Source organism: Panthera tigris, chromosome A1, assembly GCF_018350195.1.
Source record: "Panthera tigris isolate Pti1 chromosome A1, P.tigris_Pti1_mat1.1, whole genome shotgun sequence".
Lineage (NCBI taxonomy): Eukaryota > Metazoa > Chordata > Mammalia > Carnivora > Felidae > Panthera > Panthera tigris.
This window is the reverse complement of record NC_056660.1, coordinates 114,901,940-114,916,118: the sequence shown is the minus strand read 5'-3', so window position 1 is coordinate 114,916,118 and position 14,179 is coordinate 114,901,940. Positions and strand designations below refer to the sequence as shown.

The 14,179-nt window shown below is 41.5% G+C and overlaps 1 protein-coding gene and 1 non-coding gene across 3 annotated transcripts in view; one reads left to right on the top strand and one right to left on the bottom strand.

Moving 5' to 3' along the window:
* The window catches only part of SIL1 (SIL1 nucleotide exchange factor), a 288,393-nt gene that overhangs the window by 31,028 nt on the left and 243,186 nt on the right, over positions 1 to 14,179 (top strand). The gene's annotated exons all lie outside the window — the stretch shown is intronic.
* LOC122231998 lies at positions 1,303 to 1,409 on the bottom strand. Its single transcript, XR_006209313.1, has one exon. It is a non-coding gene; the product is annotated as a U6 spliceosomal RNA (small nuclear RNA).

Below are 14,179 nucleotides of genomic sequence, written 5' to 3'. Positions count from 1 at the left end.
TAGTACAGAGAGTTCCCGTACATACTTCGCCCAGCTTCTTCTAATGTTAATATCTTATATAACCATGCTACATTTCTCAAAATCAAGAGATTAATGTTGGTACACTACTATTAACTAAACTACATACTTTATTCAGATTCTACCTGTTTTTCCATTAATGTCTTTTGTGTTCCAGTACCCAGTCCAGGAGATTATGTTGTGTTCAGTCAGTATGTTTCTTTAGTCTTCTTTGATCAACAATAAGAGTTTCCTACTCTTTCTTTTTCATCATCTTTTCTTTTAAAAAAATTTTTTTTAATGTTTATTTATTTTTGAGAGAGAGAAAGAAAGACAGAGCACGAGCAGGGGAGGGACAGAAAGAGAGAGGGAGACACGGAATCCGAAGCAGGCTCCAGGCTTGGAGCTGTCAGCTCAGAGCCCAATGCGGGGCTCAGACTCATGAACTGTGAGATCATGACCTGACCTGAAGTTGGACGCTTAACCGACTGAGCCACCCAAGTGCCCCTCATCGTCTTTTCTTTCAAGTTTTTATTTTAATTCCAGTTGGTTAACATACAGTGTAATATTAGTATCAGGTGTACAGTATAATGGCTCAACACTTCCATACATGACCTGGTGCTCATCACAAGTGCACACCTAATCCCCATCATTTATTTCACCCATTTCCCCCATCCACCTCCCCCCTAGTAACCATCAGTTTGCTCTCTATAGTTAAGAGTTTGTCTCTTGGTTTGTCTGTCTTTTCTCCCCTTTTCTCATTTGTTTTGTTTCTTAAGTTCCACATATAAGTGAAATCATACAGTATTTGTCTTTCTCTGACTTTTTTGCTTAGCATAATACTCTTTACCTCCCTCCACAATGTTGCAAATGGCAAGATTTCATTCTTTTTTGTGGCTGAATAATATTCCATTGCATATATACGCACCACATCTTCTTTATCCATTCATCAATCAATGGACAGTTAGGCTGTTTCCATAATTTGGCTATTGTAAATAATACTGCTATAAACCTAGGAGTGCATGTATCCCTTTGAATTAGTGTTTTTGTTTTCTTTGGGTAAATAAATACCAAGTCATGAGGTTGCCAGATTGTAGGGTAGATCTATTTTTAACTTTCTGAGGAACTTCCACACTGTTTTCCACAGTGGCTGCCCTGTTTGCATTCTCATTAACAGTGCAGGAGTGTTCCTTTTTTTCCACATCCTTGCCAACACTGGTTGTTTCTTGTATTGTTGATTTTAGCCGTTTTGACAGGGGTGAGGTGATATCTCATTGTAGTTTTGATTTGCATTTCTCTGATGGCAAAAACATGGAACACCTCATGAATTTGCGTGTCATCCTTGTGCAGGGGCCGTGCTAATCTTCTCTGAATCGTTCCAATTTTAGTATATGTGCTGCCAAAGCAAGCACTGTTTTTCATAATCTTGACAATTTTGAAGAGTACTGATCGGGTATTATGTAGAATGTCCCCACATTTGAGTTTGCCTGATGGTTTTTCATTGCCAGACTAGGGTAATCCCAATGCCTTTTATGACCTTGTCTTACAAGTCACATGCCGTTACTTTTACCGTATTCTATTATTTAGAAAGTAGACACTAAATCAAACCAATACTCAAGGGGATGGGGGGGGGGATGAAGTTCTGTCTCTTGAAGGGAGGAGTCTCAGAGGTTTTGTGGACATATTTTAAAATCACCACAGGGGAGTCATGGAAGACCTCCCTTATACAGTGACAAAACTTGAAATAAGCAGGGGTCCAAACCATGGAGAGATCAGGGTAAAGCTTTGTAGGCACAGGGGACAGCCAGGAGGGCCTGAGGCAAGAGTGTACACAGCAATGTTTAAGAATATGTCAGGCAGCAAGGGGAAGAATGGTAGGGCGTGAGGTCATTAAGCTTGTGCACTGGGGATTAAGGAGGTAATGTAAGGTTTTGTAGGGCATAGTTAGGATTTGGATTTTATGCTGATGAAATGGGAAGCTATTGAAGGGTTCTGAGCAGAACAGTGACATGATTTTAAAAGGATCACTCTGGCTGCTGTATGCATATACTGCAGATGGGAAGGATAGAAGTTGGGTATCAAACGAAGAAGAACTCAGTGTTCTTCCAGAAGGAGCCTCTTTCCATAGTCGAGGGGAGAGATAATGCATATGCTCTCAGTCCCTAACTCAAGGACCATTATGAGGATAAAAGAAGATAACATAGTTAGGGTATGTAGCACACAGTAGGTGTTAAGCATATCAAAGTCTCAATGAATAGTGTCCTTGAGGAAGAAAATAAGTACCTTCCATTTTCTGGAAGAAAAGGAAAGTCTGGACATTGTCCTTCTTTTATGTCCAGCATGTGGCCTGGCTCTAGGGATACAGAGAAAAAACTGAGTTCTTGACTTTGAGGAGCACATACTCTGGTGGGTTGAACTTTCCTGCAAGAAATAATCCCACCTCGACTGGCCAAGTGCTACAAGGATTTGGTATAGGAGGCTCTGGTAGGCCTAGCAAGAATGCCTGATTTGGGGAAAATACCATAGGACTCATCTGACACCCAACTTCCACCATTGCCACCTGTAGTGTATTCATAGAGAAGCCAGACTTCAAACTCGAAGCTGTCTGAATCTTGGGACCCATATTCCTAGCCACTTTGATACACTGCAAGCCCTGTGGTGACATGGTCCTCCTACACTTATCCATTGGCCTTGCCATTTATGCCCTCAGCAGACGCTGTTATTCAATGGATTGAGGAACTTTCAACATCCTAAAGAGAGAGGGAAAGCGAGGCTTGTTATCTCCCGATTCATATTTACTGCAAATAACATTAAATAGCACATACGCTGGGACAGGAAATAGCTCTCTGTTGGGTAATAGCTTCCTGTGGCCTCAAGGCTTTGGTGAGGCTTCTCTGGATAAGGATGTAGGAAGGTCAGTGCTGTGGTTCTGGTACCCTTCCCTCACAGGCCCACCAGCACTGGTTCAAAAACCCTGTAAAAAAACTCTGTCCATTTTATAGATTGAGAAAAATGCCCTTTGCAGGGAGAAGGCTTTGGGACAAGACTGGACATGCAACAGTAGAAGCTGACCTCTGAAATTACCAATTTCAATTCATTTGGATGAGCTCTTCTCAAGAGAAGCATGGGAAAGAGAAGCAAGAGGGAAGAAAAAAAAGAAAAGAATAAGAGACAGAAAGTGAGGAGGATACAATTAGTGGATGCCGAATTAATTGTGGGACAGAAAGGGGCGGAACATCTGAGGGAACTTAAAAAAGAAAAAAAGAAAACAGCTGGAAAGGATGGAGGAGAAAATGCATTTCTTCTTCACTAAATACACAGCAGCTGATAACAGTTCCCTCCGTGTGTATGGCAAGAGAGAGCACCTCCAGTACCTGCCCTCAGTCCACTGTTGCCATCACATCACCCTGTGTGGGAGGCAGGGTGGTGCTCACTCCCCAGGAGCTTCTTATCCCTTCATTCCTATGACAAGTATTCTTATTAAGAATCTACTTGGAGTGCACCTGGGTGGCTTGGTTGGTTGAGCATCCAAATCTTGATTTCGGCTCAGGTCATGGTCTCATGGGTTGTGAGATAGAGCCCTATGTTGGGCTCTGTGCTGACAGTGCAGAGTCTGCTTGGGATTCTGTCTCCGTCTCTCTCTGCCCTGTTCCTGCTTGTGCTCTATCTCTCTGAAAATAAATAAATAAACATTAAACAAAAAAAAAAGAGAATCTTCTTTGGGTCAGAAACTGCTCAAGGTACTGGGGATAGAGCTGTGAACACGGCAATAAGGACTTAAGTGAGTTAATAACCCCATTGGAGATAGTGGCAAATACTATGAAGAAAATGAAATGGGGGTAACAGAATGGGGTGTCGGGAGACTGCCCCCAACTAGGGTGTTGTCATCTGTGCAATGGAGATAATAACAGACTGTTCTCACTGGGTTGCTGTGAGGATTAGTGGAGTTAATCCATGGAAGCGATTAGTACAGTGCCTAGTACAGAGTGAGCTCTCATTGCTATTATCCTTCCTTCCCTCCTTCCTTCCTTCCTTCCATCTTGCCTAAAGCTCTCCCTTTCTCCCTGTGTCTTCCCTCTCATTCATCTGTCTTTTCAGATCTCTCCTCTTCCTCCCTCCCTTTCTCCTTTCCCTCCTTCCCACCCTCCCTTCGTAGGGCAATAGCCTTGCTCTTTCCTCCCTAAATTGAAGGGCAGTAGTGTAGTAAAACAAATCGCTGTCAACAAAGTACATTTCCACTGTATTCATCCCCGTGCAGAGAAGATTTATCAGGGTCTCTCACCCTGCACTGTTATGTAAATGTGGTAATCCAGTGGAAATATGATATCTGAGGAGTCTGAGGATAAAGACACCATAAAAACTATCAATTACCCAGTGGAGCTTGGGTTTGGTTAACTCACTCACTGCCTTGTGTGTCTCCTGCCTTTCCCTCTCTAGGGGGGAAACTTGATAGGTGGTGACAGCTTATAAAAGATGCTTTTTTTCCTCCTTGGGTCCTAGGAGGTCATCTCGAGGACCAAATTTTGTAAAGTGCCTGAGAAATGTTAAAGCACTACATAATTCAAGGGTATTATTATTCTCTTGTCATGTGGGCCATCTCCATGCCTCTTTGGTGTGACAGATGTCTGCTCTGTCTGCAAGCCTGGACTGACCCCACGCTTGGGTATCTGTAACCTCCTTCTGCTGCCTGAACCTATAAGCAATGCTCCTTTTTTTCCCTCTTTCTAGGTAACCCCTGGGAACCCAAGAATCTCATTGATGTTTGTCCTAGGAGTTTAATAGGAAGTTAACCTCTTGAGAGGGATGAGAATCCTGAGTAGCCCACCACATTTTCACCACTCAGGAGTAAAAAGTGGGGCAAGAGCCATGGGGAACTAGGAGCGAGGCCGGGGTCAAGGCCCTCTGCCCCTCTGGACCTCAGGGCAGCTGTACAGAGAGTTTCAGGGATGCATGTGCTGCCCTAGAAGACTCAGAGGCTCTGCTCAAAGAGGCCTACACTGTCCTCCATCCCAAAACAGGCAGAGGAGCCTGGTGGTTCAGAGCCCAATATCTGAGTCCTGGGGTTCGATCCCCCTTCTGCTACTTTCTAAATTATTTCTCCCTTACTTTTTTCATTTGCCAAATGACAGTAATAATAGTATCTTCTCATCTAGTTGTTGTGAGGAATAAATGAAACAAAACTTGTGAAGCACTTAACATGTCATAAAATGATTTTTGTTGTGGTTCCAAGTGTTGCTTGGAAGATTTTCTACAGCATAGGCCCTGTTCCTCAACGGCCTGGCCATGGGGATATAAACCTTGCCTGACCACTTCCACCAGAAAAGGGTCCCTAGGTCTGGGTTGTGCCTGCTTCTCTTGGGAACCCAGCAGCCCCATAGAGGCTGGAGTTGAGGGACAAGAAGAGGCAATGGAAAGGAAAGAAGAGTTTTGGGGGGAGGTGGGTGTTTCTTACCCAGAAATGTCAAGAGTCAGAGCTTCTAGCTCTGGGAAGGGAGGTGGCGGGGGAGTGGGGAGGAGGGGAAAAAGATAGGATGTCTCTAAGCTACCAGAATCCGGATGGGGCTGTAGCTCTGGGGCTCTGGCACTTCCTGCCACCCCCAGTCTTAGGAATGAGTCACTAGAGGGAGGAATGATGGAGGTGTCATGCTCTGCCCACAGATCACTGGGCTGTTCCCCAAAAGAGGGCTGTTGGGAGGGAAAAGGAGATCTCGAGGCTTAGGGGTGGAGAGGTGCTAGGAACAAGGGGAAAGAGGAGGAGCTCCTAAGGTTCAGCTCACCTATTGGAAGTCCAGGGAGGCAGGCCCTAGCCTCAACCTCCTGTGCCAGCTTCACTGCCCATCCTGGCCACTGCTCTTTTGACTTTTGCCTTTGTCTGTGTTGGGTTGGCTCTATCCAGTTTCCCCACAAAGGGGTACTTCACATCCTTTTGGTCACCAATGGTGGGGAAAGGGACAAGGATCCACTTGTCCCTTTGCTGTCTGGACAACCCTTGAAGTCTCATTTCCCTTAAAAGCCTTTGCCTCTGACCCTGAGCAAATTGTCTATAACTGTATCATAGCGCCTGGCTCATTTTGTTGGGATTATTTTTCTTCAGGAATGCCTGATTCCTTAGACTTCCAGCTCCTCAAAGTCAGGGACTTCTTTATGTCCCAAGAGCCCAGCCAAACATTAGACATAAATGTATGGATGTGGCCTTGGCCCACAAAAACTATTTTTTCTCCTTTCTTCGCTCTCTAGTTACTGCTATTCCCTGACTCTTTATGTTTTCCATTTACTGAGTACTTATTATATGGCAGATCCCTTTACATCTTAATTTATGTAATCCTCACAGTGATCTGCCCTAGATGAGAAAGCTTTACAGATGGGAAAGCTGAGCTGAGTGAAATTCAGTAACTTGTTCAAGGTCACAGAGTCAACAGGTGCCAGAACTAAAATGTGCTAGCAAAGCTCTCAGATTTTTTTGTTTTGAGAGTCTTTTTTTTATTATTAAAAAAAAAAATACAACCATGAGAGGCATCTGGGTGACTCAGTCAGTTAAACATCCAACTTCAGCTCAGGTCATGATCTCACAATTCATGGGTTTGAGCCCCACATCAGGTTCTCTGCTGTCGGCACAAAGCCTGCTTGGAGCCTCTGTCTCCCTCTCTCTCTGCCTCTGTCTCTATCTGTCTCTCTCTCAAAAATAAATAAACATTGAAAAAATACAACAATGAGATCACTTAGTTGTAACAATTTGATACAGCATTTTTAGTTGATTTTTGAGTTTCTTGTTGTTTTTCTTATATATGTAAATACATATAAATATACATCTTTATTGAGATGTAACTTGCATGCTATACAATTCACCCATTGAAAGTGCACAATTCAGTGGTTTTTGTTATATTTACAGAATTGTGCAACCATCACCACAATCAATCCTAGAATATTTTTGTCACTGCAAGAAGAAACCCTGTACTCATTTGGAGTTATTATCCATTTCCTCTCGATATCCTCAGCCCTAGGCAACCATTAGTGTACTTTCTGTCTCTCTAGATTTACTTTCTCTGGACATTTCATATAAATGGAGTCATACAATATGTGGTCTTTGTGACTAACTTCTTTCACTTAGCATAAAATTGTTAAGGTTCATCCATGTTGTAGTGTTTATCAATACTTCATTTTTTTCATTGCCAAATAATATTTCATTAACACTAGTGAAATGAAATCATAGTATTCCATTGTGTGGATATGCATGGAAATACCATGCAATACTATGGTACATTATCCATTTATCAATTTATGGAAATTTGGATTGCTTCCACTTTATGGCTGTTATGAATAATGTTGCTATGAACATTCATGTACAAATTTCTGTATGAACACCTGTTTTTGGTTCCCTTGGGTATATATCTAGGAGTGGAATTGCTGGCCCATATGGTAAGTCTCTGTTCAGTCTTTTGAGGAAATGCCAGACTATTTTCCAAAGCAGCTGTAGCATATTACAATCCCACCAGAGGTGCATCAGGGTTCCAATTTCTCCATCCATCCAACATTTGTTGTTATCAATCTTTTTTATTATAGCCATCGTAGTGGTGTGAAGTAGTATCTCATTTCTCTGATGACTAATGATGTTGAACATCTTTTTATGTGCTTGTTGCCTACCTCCTTTAGTGAAATATCTATTTAGATCCTTTGCCCATTTAAAAAATTGGGTTGTCTTTTGTTATTGAGATGTGGAGTTCTTCATATATTCTAGATTCAAGTTCCTTATCAGATATATAATTCTGAGATATATATCCTCTCCCATTTTGTGTTTTCCCCCCCACTTTCTTGATGGTATCCTTTGAAACACACAAAAAAATTTTAATTTTGATTAAGTCACATCCAGCTTAGCTTTTTCCTTTACCCTTGTCACTTGTGCTTTTGTTACCATACCGAAGAAGGCTTTCCCTAACCCAAAGTCAGAAAGACTTGCTCATAATTTCTTCTGGGAGTTTTATTGTTTTAGCTGTGTAAGTCAATGGTCCATTTTGCGTTAATTTTTGTGTATGGTATGAGGAAAGGCATCCAAGTTCATTCTTGTGCATATGGATATCTAGTAGTCCCAGAACCATTTGTTGAAAAGACTATTCTTTCACCATAGAATTGTCTTGACATAAAATCAAGTGACTCTAAATGTGAAAATCATTTGAAAATCAACTGACTATAAATATGAGGGTTTACTCTGACATTTCAGGTCTATTCCATTTGTCTACTTGTCTATCCTTATACCAGTACCACACTGTCTTGATTAATATAGATTTGTGTAAGTTTTGAATTCAGAAAGTGTGAGTCTTCCAACTTTGTTCTTTTTTTTTTTTTTTTTTTTTTAGAGATTGCTGCGGGTATTCTGGGTCCCTTGCATTTCTATGTGTTTTTAGGATTAGCTTTTAAATTTCTATAAAGAAGCCAGCTCGGATTTTGATAGGGATTGTGTTGAATCTGTAAATAAATTTGGAGAGAAAGCCCTCACTCTTAATGAGGATACCATCTATCATTTACAATGCAAAAGGAGACAGAAAAATCATACAAGAGGAGAAAGAGAGAGAAAGAGAAAGAGAAAGGGAGGGAGAGGAGAGATGGGGGGAGAGAGAGAGAGAGAAGAGGAGAGGAAGAGGAGGAGGAGGAGGAAGAGGAGGAAGAGAATTAAGGAAGAGCAGTGGTCATCCATATGGGATAAGCAGAAATGAATCCAGATGTGGGGAGGCCCCAGGTCAATCAAGAAACAGAATCTTGGGAACACTGAATTCTCCATCACCAGATGCATCTTCCATTAACCCAATTTCAGTTCATATGTTAGTAAATGGTACAGCTTCTTCCTCCCCAAAACATTTCTTTCTTTTCCCTAAGATCTCTTCCAAATAACTAGAAGATATGAGGATGCTTTATATGCTTGATTTGTGGAATTTAATGGAAGTTCCTGTTAAAAAAGCCCCAAATCTCAGTAATGAAAATAAATGAATGTCGTGCCCCCCCCACACACTTTTCTGCCGTAAGAAGTGCTATAGTCCTTTCTTGGTGAGTATTAGGGAATTAGCCCTGAGATCTCCTTTCTGGAGAGACTGGCATATGACGGGTGTGCATGGGTCTTAATGGATACTTTGGGGCATGCAGGGTGGGGAATGGGGCTGCAGATCTCTTATAGCCTCATGATCTGGTGAATTTAGGTGGGCCCAAAGTGTCTTGCTATAATCTGTACCTTCTGTATCTCAACCAGACCATCCTTCTTACTAAGCTGTGAGGGAGTAAGGGTATGGGAGGTGGGGATGCAGGCTGGAGAAATGAGCTTAATTCCCTCCTAGTGGATGGAGAAGGGATGATTGAAATTGCTCATTTAGCAAACGATTTAGCCTGCTGTAGAAAATCCTATTAAATGACAATTCTTATCTCAGTCCCTGGCTCCTGGGAAGAGCAGCTCTGGGCTTTGTGAAGACCAGGGCAGAGTCTTCTTTGAATCCAGCCAAATAGTCACCATCAATAAGAAGCTAAAATCCGCAGGCAGGGAAACTTTACCAGGTTTCCCTGTCTCTTCCCACCCCTTCACCCTAGTCGCTCATATCATCCGTCAATTATCTGGTTACCTGAGCCTTTTCTCTGCCCTTTGTAATATAAATAGCAAGCATTTTATGGGTCCCCATTAAGCAATGTGATCAGCATCAATTACCTAATGAGACTCTGGAAAGTTGTGATTTAAAATCCTGTCCTCAATTGTGACTTGGCTTTGTCTGCAGTCAACGTGATAATTGCAGTGACATCCAAACTAATGGTGCTCCAGATATGGGGCCTCTGCTGTCAGCCTGGGTTTGGCCCTGGGGAAAATTCACCCTCTGCCAAGGGGGCTGATCTCTTTACTTTTTCTGAAAAGGAGAGTTTTACGTGTCCTTTCAGGGCTCAGGGGGGTGATGGCACAGACCAGGGCACAGTTGTGTCCTATAGCTTCAGGGCCTCTGGTTGTGGAAGGCTAGAGGAAAGTGAAAGGACACAGGAGACTATCAGCTCCAGAGGGTGGACAGTTTTGTCTGTTTTATTCTCTGCTGTTTCCATAGAGCCTAGACTACCTGACACCTAACATAGTAGGGGCTCCATATATACTTGATGAATGAAGGAATAAAATCCTGGGATGGTCCCTTAGCCAGCAAGCCCTTCTCTTTGCATATTTAGGTGTAGTTCCCTGGAAGATGTGGAGAGATTTTTGTGCTTAGCGATGATCTTTCCAGTCTGAAGATTTAGTAATTGCCCATTTGGACTGGTGGCCTAAGATACAAATATTTGATGTTGACAGTCTGAAGGTTTTCATTTTTCTCTCTAAACATTCCTTTCCCCATTCCAATTAACGATTATATTCTGGCTTCCCCTGCCCCGTCCCTGCCCCCCACCCCCCAGCAACACAGCAACACAGCAACCACAGATAAGGTGGTGCTTATCTTCCTCACTTTTCCTTCTTCCATCCTTCCTTCCTTCCTTCCTTCCTTCCTTCCTTCCTTCCTTCCTTTCAAGATTTATTTTTATTTATTTTTAAGTAATCTCTACACCCAACTTGGGGCTTGAATTTACAACTGCAAAGTCAAGAGTCACATGCCCTACTGACTGAGCCAGCTAGGCACCCCTTCTTCCTCACCTTTCTTACCTTCTCCCTTGGAACCATTGCTATATCAATTTGTCAGTTTTCAGTAGTCATTTATTCTGTGTCTTAGTAGCATTTGACTTAGTTGGTCCCACCCTTCCTGTTTTTCTTTTTAAGTTTATTTTTATTTATTTTTTGAGAGAGAGAGAGAGAGAGAGAGAGAGAGAGAGAGAGAGAGAGAGAGAAAGAGAGAACTAGTAGGGGAGGGGCAGACAGAGAGGGAGAGAGAGAATCTCAAGCAGGCTTTGCACTGTCAGCACAGAGTCCCACTGAATCCATGAACCATGAGATCATGACCTGAGCTGAAATCAAGAGTTGGAAGCCCAACCAACTGAACCACCCAAATGCCTCCCCACTCTTGCTTTTGAAACACTAACCACTTGGGGCACCTGGGTGTCTCAGTCAGTTAAGCGTCCGAATTCAGCTCAGGTCATGATCTTGCGATCTGTGAGTTAGAGCCCCAAGTCAGACTCTGTATTGACAGTTCAGAGCCTGGAGCCTGCTGCAGATTCTGTGTCTCCCTCTCTCTCTGCTCCTCCCCCGCTCACGCTCTGTCTCTCTCACTCTCAAAAATGAATAAATGTTAAAACTAAATAAATAAATACATACATACATACATGCATACATACATAAATGAAACACTATCTACTTGACTTCCTGGGCACTAACACTTTCATGGATTTCTTCCTGCTTTTCTGGCAGCTCCTTCTCCTGTCTTCATGCCCTCTACCTGTTCAAGGTCCCAGGGATCTATTTTCTACCACTCTCATTTCTAAGTGATTTTCTCTAGCATCAAGCTTTAAATACTCTTTATTCTGAAGACATTTAGTTTATATCTCTAGTTTGGACCTCTCTTCTGAGCTCCCAATTTAGTCATCTAATGCTTACCTGACATTTCCCCTTGTTTGTCTAATAGGAATCTCAAACTTGATATGTCCAAAACAGAATTCTTGATTCTTTGACTCTCCTTGCCCACCATTCCCTGTACAATCCTAGAACCCAGTTCTTTCCAGGTAGCATCTCCATTTATCTGCTTGCTCAACTCAGATACCTAGAGGCCTGCCTCTTGACTCCTCTCTTTCCCTTAGTCTTTACATTCAGTCTATCAGCTCTCTGTAAGCTAGGTCTTCTAAATATGATCTGCATCTGACTACTTCATACCAACTTTATCATCACTGTCCTGATCCAAGCCATCATTCTCCTTCCCTGAGGTTACAGTAGTAACTTCATAACTGGTCTCCCTAATTCCACCTTTGCTCCTTACTTTATATTCTGTTTTCAATGCAGAAGTCAGAGTAATCTTTTAAGAATATTAAGTCAAATCATATTTCCTTTCTGCTTAAAGTTGTCCAATGAAAAGGTGCTCAACGTAATTGTTTATTCATCAGGAAAGTGCAAATTAAAACACTTTGGATAACCATTATATACTCATCTGAATGTTAAAATTCTGACAATACCAAGTATAGGCGAGGATGTGGAACAACTGTAACTCCCATTCACTGCTGTTGGAAATATAAACTGGTAAAAGCACTTATGTAAACTCTCAATTTCTACTAAAGCAAAACATAAACCTTCCCTATTATCCAACAATTCTGCTCCCAGGTATATACCCAAGATAAATGAACACATATGTCCACAAAAAGGACATGTGCAAGAATGTTCATAACAACCTTATTTATAATAGCCCAACTGAGAAACAACTCAAATGTGTACTAACAGGAGAATGGCTAAATAAGTTGTATATTCATTTAATGGAATACTACACAAGAATGAAAAACAATGACCTATGAATATATATAAACTGATGTTGAACATCTGGTCTACTGAACTGTGAGAAAATACATTTCTGTTGTTTTAAGTCACCAGGGTGCAGTAATTTTGTTATGGCAGTCATGGGAAACTAATGTACTTACTGTGGTTTAAAAGTCTCTATATGATAGGTATAAAGTTTCAGGTTTGCAAAATGAAAAGAGTTCTGGAGATTGTTTGCACAATAATGTGAATGTACTTAACAATAATGAACAGTACATTTAAAAATGGCTAAGCTGGAAAATTTTATGTTATGTGTATTTTACTACAACTAGAAAATAAAATAAAATTTAATTTAAAAGGATCTACATGATCTCACCCCTTTACCCCAAGTAGCTTTGCAACTTTGCTGCAAGCTCACTTTCCTTGAGCATATCAAATATACCCTAATCTCAAGATCTTTGCGTTTAATGGTCTGCCTGCATGGTAACTCTTTACATTAATATCTGCACTGCTCATCCCTCACTTCATTCAGTCTTTTCTTTTTCTTTTTTTTTTTTTAAATTTTTTTTTTTAATGTTTATTTATTTTTGAGACAGAGAGAGAGCATGAACAGGGGAGGGGCAGAGAGAGAGGGAGACACAGAATCTGAAACAGGCTCCAGGCTCTGAGCTGTCAGCACAGAGCCCGACGCGGGGCTCGAACTCACAGACCGCGAGATCGTGACCTGAGCCGAAGTCGGCCGCTTAACCGACTGAGCCACCCAGGCGCCCCTATTCAGTCTTTTCTAATATCACTTTAGAGAGGCCTTCCTTGACTATCATATCTAAATAGGCATCAGGGGTGCCTGGCTGGCTGAGTCGGAAGAGCATGGGACTCGATCTCAAGGTCGTGAGTTCTAAAGATTGGGTTTAAAGATTACCAAAAAAATAAAAATTAAAAAAAAAAACTTTAAAACAGGCATCATTCCATCACTTGCTATTTTATACCCTGTTTTATTTTTCTTCAAAGCACTTTTTAAAAACTAAAATTTTTACCTTAGAATAATTTTAGGTTTGTAGAAAATTTGCAAAGCCCGTACAGAATTCCCATATACTGTATACCCAGTATGCCTCCCATCCTGCCATTATCAACATCTTTTAGTATAGTACATTTGTCACAACTGTTGAGCCAAATTCTAATATACTATTATTAACTAAAGTCTGTATTTTATTCAGGTTTTCATCTAATGTCTTCTTTTTGTTCAGGATGCCACATTTCATTTAGTTGTCACGTCTTCTTAGGCTCCTTTTGACTATGACATAGTTTTTCAGACTTTCCTTGTTTTTTTTTTTTTCCTCCACCCCTCAAGACTTTCCTTGTTTTAGATGACCTTGACACTTAAAAAAATTTTTTTATGTTTACTTATTTTTGAGAGAGAGAGAGAGAGAGAGAGAGAGAGTGAGCTGGGGAAGGGGCAGAGAGAAGGAGACACAGAATCAGAAGCAGGCTCTAGGCTCTGAGCTGTCAGCACAGAGCCCAATGCAGGGTTCAAACTCATGAGCTGTGAGATATTGACCTGAGCTGAAGATGGACGTTTAACCAACTGAGCCACCCAGGCTCACTTGACACTTTTGAAGATTAGTGGTCAGGTATTTTGTAGACTGTCCTTCAATTGGGATTTGTCTGAGTTTTCCCTATGATTAGATTAGGGTTTCGTGTTTTCGGGAGGAAGGCTATAGACATGACATTCTCACCACATCGTATCAGTTGACATGATTTATTAATGTTCAGGTTAACCCTGATTACCTG